Here is a 7,306-nt window from a genome sequence, read left to right as displayed (position 1 = left end):
AACATTGGTGGCACAGACATCTTACATCTCTATTAGGATACATTTTCTTCATTTTTCTTTAAATGAAAGCCCACTTGGTTTCCAAAAGCATACCACTGAGATGTAATGTTGATAACCAGAAAAAGTTTGAGGAAACAGAATGGAAGGGGCCAGAGCAATTTTTGGGACAGAGGCAAACAGAAAGGGGCAACCCTCAAATCAATTCCATAATTATGGCAGAACTCAGAGATGGGTTTTATTGCCAATGCGTGCCATCAGGGAACTTTCCATTTTGCTTAGTAAATCTTGTTAACCAGGAGCTAAGCTTTGAAAAGCGCTGTTTAAAATTGATGAACTCTGAATTTCATAGTCTTGGGCAAATCTATGGTCTCCACACTCTAGTGAAGGTTATACTTCATAGTAATTGGAATTTTCTTCCTCAGTAATGTGAGCTTGCTTTGTACACATACTAATATCTGCAGTCACCATCAGTAGACCTAACAATGATTACCTTCTTTGGGCTACATATAAAAAAGTTGCAAAAAACAAACAAACAAAAAAGAGCCTAGACTTTTCTTAAAGAAGAAAAATGCAAACATGCATGGGATTTTTCTTGAGTGCAATCTCTGTGTTTTCCCATTTTTTACATGGCTCACTTCTCTCCATCTCCTCTACCCATATCATTTACTCCCCATACCCCTTTCCTCTCTACCCTTCCGACCTCTGTTAAAAGCTCTGTATGTATCCTTTCATATTGTTCTTCATGGCCAAATATATATGGATTACATATACCATATAAAATATGTATTTTATTAAAATGGGCTATTTAGGACATTTTTCTGCATCCTATTTTCATATTTCACGATTCTTCGTAGAAATCCTTTCACGTTGCCTGGTAGAGCTCTACTTTATTCTTTTTTGATGTTTGCATGATGTTTCACCGCACTGATGTCTTATTTATTCAGACATCTTCCCTATTAACATTCTCTTTGTTTTCATTTGTGTGCATGTGCATGACTACAGAAAATGCTATAATAAACAAACTTGTATATAGAGTATTATGCATTGGTGCTTATATTTCCATGGGACATATTCTCAGGAATGAGATTTCTGAGGTAAAGTATGTTGCAGATCTTTCAACATCTCTTCAGGAAGTGGCTGTTATCACTTTTAAACATTTTGCCTGTCTGGTGGCTGTAAAGTGATATCATATTATTGCTTTAATTGGAAACTCCTTGACTATTAGTAAATTTGAACATTTTTCATAAGTTCGATTAGCTTGTTGGATTATTATTCTGTGAATGTGTCTCTTCACATCCTTTCTTGATTTTTCCTTTAGGTTGTTTGTTCCCTCCTTTGTCCAATTTACAAGAGCCCTTTGTATATTTTAGATACACTTTTTATCTGCCCTTTGCATTATAAAAATGTTTCTAAAACTATTATTTAACTGTGGCATTTATTTATGATTTCATTTGCCATACAGAATTTTTAAATTCATATAATGTTTAGTAAGCCCCTCTTTCCTTTCATAGCTTCTGAGTATCCAATCTTGTTCTCTGTCTTGTACACATACTCCAGGATTTTTCTATAAGATTTTTTTTTTTTTTTTTGAGATGGAGTTTTGCTCTTGTTACCCAGGCTGGAGTGCAATGGTGCGATCTTGGCTTGCCACAACCTCTGCCTCCTGGGTTCAAGCAATTCTCCTGCCTTAGCCTCCCAAGTAGCTGGGACTACAGGCATGCGCCAACATGCCCAGCTAATTTTTCTATTTTTAGTAGAGACTCAGTTTCACTATGTTGACCAGGATGGTCTCGATCTCTTGACCTTGTGATCCACCCCCCTTGGCCTCCCAAAGTCCTGGAATTATAGGCGTGACTCACCGCGCCAGGCCAATTTTTTTTATATTTAAGTCTTCATCTGGAATTTATTTTAGTATGTGATGAAAGATAGTATTCATATAATATTATTTTCGTCTCAAAGGATGCCAGATGTATTATCATTACATTATCCATATTTTTCCCACTGAATTAAAATATCATTTTGTAGTACCAGATATTCAACACATTATAATACCACCTTAATCTAATCAAATCAATATATTATTAGCACTGGACTAGATAAATAGATCAGTAGGACAGATAAGCAAATCACATACTTGCGTATTTGGATTTATATGGCTTCCTATAAATTTCAGAGGCACCTAGGCCTGAGATCTAGGTTTGAATCTAGGAACCACCACTTGGCCTTGTGGAGCAAACCAAATTACCTTGCTTAGGCTCAGTCTCCTCATCTGAGAAAAGGATATTGTCAAAGGGATATTATGAGGATATAGGAAACAAAGGCACAAGAAGCACTTAGTATAATGCCTAGCACATAGTAAGACTATAATAAAGGGTAGTTGCTACTTTGTCCGCCCTCTTGACACCCATTCTGTCTTGTAAGCACCATGTGTACTTTTTGTCACCCCACTGTGAGCTCTGAGAGGGCAGTCACAGTCTACTAGGTTCCTCAACACCCAGATTGCCCCCAATAAAGAATTAATCAGAAACGATCCTTATAGACAATACTCGGCGCTTTGTCTGTTTTACCTTTCCCTACTATGCAGAATCTAAGCTGAGTGAGTTCTTCCTCCTCTGGGATGTACTTCTACCATTGGTTACAAGAGTTGGCTCCTGCATGTCTCTCCTCTGCTAGGGCATGCTCATAGTCAGCTGTGGCTATTATTCATTGTGCATTCTTGCACAGAGCACTTTCATTGGTACAGTTACCTCAGCTTTGTCTCCCTAATGCCTAGCAGTCTGTGGCACAACGTAGGATACACAGTAAATTATTCTGGGCAAATTTTTTTTTCATTCTAATTAAATCAATCAACTAGTGGGACAGGAATTTTTGTACCTTATTTTAGAATTATTTAGTTTAGTTGAGAAAGCTTATAACATGGAAAAATAAAATGTTAATTAAGTTGAACCCTACCAACTAAGCCTTCAGTGAATCAGTTTCTCTCTGGTCTAAGCTTTGGAGGTGAGAAGGAAGTAATAGATAGCAACATCTAAAACGTCATCATCACATCAAGAATTCCTTTAAGTGGTATTTCCAGATATAATGTAGGACTCCCAGTTAAATCTAAATTTCAAATAAAAAATGAGAATTTTTTGTACAAGTATGTCCCAAAGATGACATGGCACAAATGACACTAAACAATTGTTTATTTCTCTAAAATTCAAATTGAAGAGAGTGCCTTACATTTTTATTTGCTAAATCTGGGAACCATATTAAAAATCTATGTTGCAGGGGACATTTGAGGAATTATAACTGATTCATTGGGATGCCCCAAGTTAAAGCCCTGGAGATTTCTCGTGTACACAGTTGGTGTTCAATAAATGTTTGTTGAATTGACTATAGAATAGTAATTAGTAATAGTTACTTTTTGGTCATTGATTGTTTAAAGGCATGAAAATGGACAGATGTAAGCCTAGAAAGAATTTTGAGAATAAGGAAGTCACAGAAAAGCAGTTTTCTTTAATTAACCCTTTATTAACCAAATAGGAAAAACATACCCATTTGGGAGAGAGTTTCATGGTGCTGCTGGAAAGTACTTGAAACTTATCTTTACTTGTACATGTAAGGTTTCTAATTTTTTGGCTTAGTGCTTGAATATAACAATGTGTGTGTGTTGGGGGGGGAATGGTTAGAGGCAGGGGGCAGGAGAGGCAAGACAAGAAGCGTAATGCCAATGAATGGAAAACAAAACACTTGAAAACTTTTCTTCCTGCTACATTTCATGGAGAGTTAATGGCTTTTTTAAAGTACTTCCAAAATCAGAATTGGTGAGTGCAGAGTAGCAGGCACAAATATGGCCTCTAGAGTTCTATTAATGACGGGATCAAATGAAGAAGCTCTTCTACATGCTATTTATGAAAGGGCAAGAGAACCAATGTAATGTTTAGTTTCTTGGAGGAAACTGAAAAAAAAAATAATCCCATATTACCACAATACAGCATGAGTTCAATGCAAATGGAAAAGACTGGTGGCTTATTAATAGGCTCTCCCTGTAGCAAGCTGGCCTTCCCGGCTTCAGTTTGAAATTGATTATTTTAATACAGAATTCCTGAATGAAAGAGGTTCTTGGCCTTTTCCTGGGCTGTTGAATAATGTATGTGGGAGAAAGCAAATAGCAGCAGAGGGTCTCAGCTGCAGGAACAATGGCGCACACCCAGAGCTGAGGGAGCACGTTAGTTTATCATCGCCTTGTCAATCCTTCTAGCCTGGGAATCGCGGGGCAGCCTGGAAAGCAGCAGCTGCCCGACGTGTGGTGAACTGACCGGGGCACTTTAAAGAGACAACTCCATTTACCCATCTGAAAACAAGATATTGATTTTCCTCCAGTGCTGAAGAGAAAAGAGCCGTCCTGAAAATATATGGAGACCACCATTTATCCAGGCTCCTCCCCCACCAATCACACCACCCCAACTGTTTTCTTGGCTTCCTCTCCACAAAGTTCCATTTTTTCCTTCTTCACCTGGAGTGGGAATAAAGCAACCCCTGCTTTTCTGCCTTCTGTGGATGCATCGCTCTGAGTGCTTTCAAGCTGAAACTGGAAAAGTACGTAATAACTGGCATTGGGGGACATATTTTATAAATTAGAAATCAATTTTTTCTATCCACATGGAAATTACATATTACAGTAAACTTCAGACTGGCACTTTACAGCTTTCTTATCTCAAGCTGTGTTCATCTTAAGCCATTAAGGCAAATCTTGTAGCAACCTAGAATAATAACAACCTTCAACTCCTTAGGTGGTTTTATCATGAGACAGTTTTTCCTTCATATATAATAGCCCAGAAGATCTGAGGACCCAGATCAGATGAAAAAAATGTAGCTTGTATTGCCACAGTAAACATCCATAAGTACTCCTTAGAACAGCAGGAGCTTGAAATCAACGTGCTACGAGCATGGGGAGAAGCGTAGCTCTGAATGGAGGCAGCCAGGAGGCCAAGCACCCAGAGGTGACTTGAACTACTCCACGGGCTTCAAGAGACTGGAAGTGTGTTATTGGAGGTCAATTCTGATTTCTTTAATTGCTCATATCCACATGTGCTCAAAATTTCCACCATTCTGAGAAGAGTGGATGGTTGATGCAGCACATCCTTCTTCAGAGAGGGAAAACGAGTAGCTGAACGAAGTATGCCTCTCTCACCTTCAACAAGATTCATTTAGAGGTTAAGCAGGGATTCCAAATGCTGGATTTCCAAAGTGGAATTTTTCCTCAAAAATTCCCTGTACTCACCACTACCATGAGAAGTCTTATAGAAAAGCTGGGAAGTTCAAGGGGAAAAAATGGGGGTAGGGGTAGAAAAAATGAGAGAAGAAAAACAACTCCTGCAAAGCAAATAGGAAAACCCATCCCTAGCAGCAGTAAAGGTAGGTCAGAAATAGCAAGTGCTGGCCTTAACCCTGTGTTTACCCCACCAGTATCCAGAAATGCAAGCTGAACCTTGTGAGTGGGGCCCCAGTTGTTGAGCTCTCTGTTATGCTAAACAAGCACCCGAGGTGGACTGGCCCAACCATCTGCTAGAGACATGCATAAATCGAGGGAAGGTAGAGCAGTGCAGCATGTGTATAATGTGGAGTACATGGGAAAAAGCAAAAGTGCATCATTAAAATGCAGCAGAAAGCGACCAGAGAACAGAATGTGGTGGGCAGAGATTAGTGTTCCAATTATTATCAATGTTAATAACCACACGCAGGGAACTCCAGGTTCTCTTGTTCATGAGACATGAAGCCTCTGACAGTGCAGGGATTGGGAGGACTAGCTCACCCATTAGAATTTTTGTTATTTATTTGATTTTGTGACATCTTTCCATCTGGACAAGTATTGGACGACACAGAGATCTTCTTTCAAGTGTATACATTCTCCAGTATAACATTAACCTTTAAAAAATATATACAGGAAATCAAAATATAGAGAAAAATTCCCACCCAGGCACAACCCCTGTTAATATTTTCATCTATGGTTTTCTGGTCTTTGTTGATTTTTCCCCTGCCTTTATGGTTCTTACAAGTTATTGTCCATTTTTAGCACAACATATAGACAGTTTGAAATTATTACATTTGAAATGTGCCCATTTGAATAACACATATATATTTGAAAGTTTTAATGGAATTTAAAATTAAGTCTACATTCTAAGATGAAGTAATTAATATGCCTTGACTATTCAGAAGCATCCTTATTTTGAAGGCAGGAAGCAGAGTGGGGGAAAGCAGAAATTGGGTTGGGGGCATCAATGGCCCAAATGAGGAGAGCAAGTACCAGAGTTCAACCATCCTGAGGGACAGCCTATATCTCGGGCTTGAAACTGGCAGCACATTTCAGTCCTCATATATGCTTTGTCTGGCTTACAGAGCTTTTGTTTTTTTTTAATTTTTTTTAGAGACAGGGTCTTGCTCTGTTGCCTAAGCTGGAGTGCAGTGGCATCACCACAGCTGATTTCAACGCACAACTCCAGGGTTCAAATTATCTTCCTGCCTCAGCCTCCAGAGTAGGTGGGACTACAGGCACATACCACTCACTCCCAGCTAAATTTTTAATATATTTATGTAGAGATGAGGTCTCACTATGTTGCCTAAGTTTGTCTCAAACTCCTGGCCTCAAGTGATCCTCCTTCCTTAGCCTCCTAAAGTGCTAGAATTACAGTTGCTAGCCACCATGCCAGGTGAGGAAGCTTTTCTTTAAATGTTTATTTTGAATGCCTTTAAATAGGGCATACCCCCCCCATTTTGCCACAAGCCCCACCTCTCCCTATCATATTACACACTTCTGCTTTCTGCATTTTCATTTCTTCCTGGTCCTTGAAGGCATTTGCCCTTATAACCCCTGTGTGACTTTAAGATACCCTAGAAGGCCCCACTTCCCTGCAGAATCCACTAAACCAGTGGATCATAATTATGGGTGATTTCTCTCCCCAGGGGATGTTTAACAGTGCTTAAACATTTTTGTCTTAACTGGGGAGGGCGTTGTTGCACTACTGGCATCTAGTAAGTTGAGGCCAGAGATGGTGCTAAACATCCTACAGTGCAGAGGAAAGTCCTCCACAATAATTATCCAGCCCAAAATTTCCACAGTGCTGACATTGAGAAACACTACTCTAAATCAGGGCTGGATTTGCACCACTAGAGTTTCCTTCTTTCAGTTTAGGATTTCAGTCCCTTGAAAAATGCAACTCCCACTGAGAGTAGTAATATTTTATGCTGTTGGCTGCTTACACCTGACTATGAAGGAAGGATCTGTGAATTGGATTGGATAAATAGCTGGATAGGAAGAAATGGA

The sequence above is a fragment of the Sapajus apella genome, unplaced genomic scaffold (assembly GCF_009761245.1).
Source record: "Sapajus apella isolate SASKATOON/1434 unplaced genomic scaffold, GSC_monkey_1.0 scaffold179, whole genome shotgun sequence".
NCBI classification, from domain to species: Eukaryota; Metazoa; Chordata; class Mammalia; order Primates; family Cebidae; genus Sapajus; species Sapajus apella.
Note: the sequence above shows the minus strand (reverse complement) of the source record.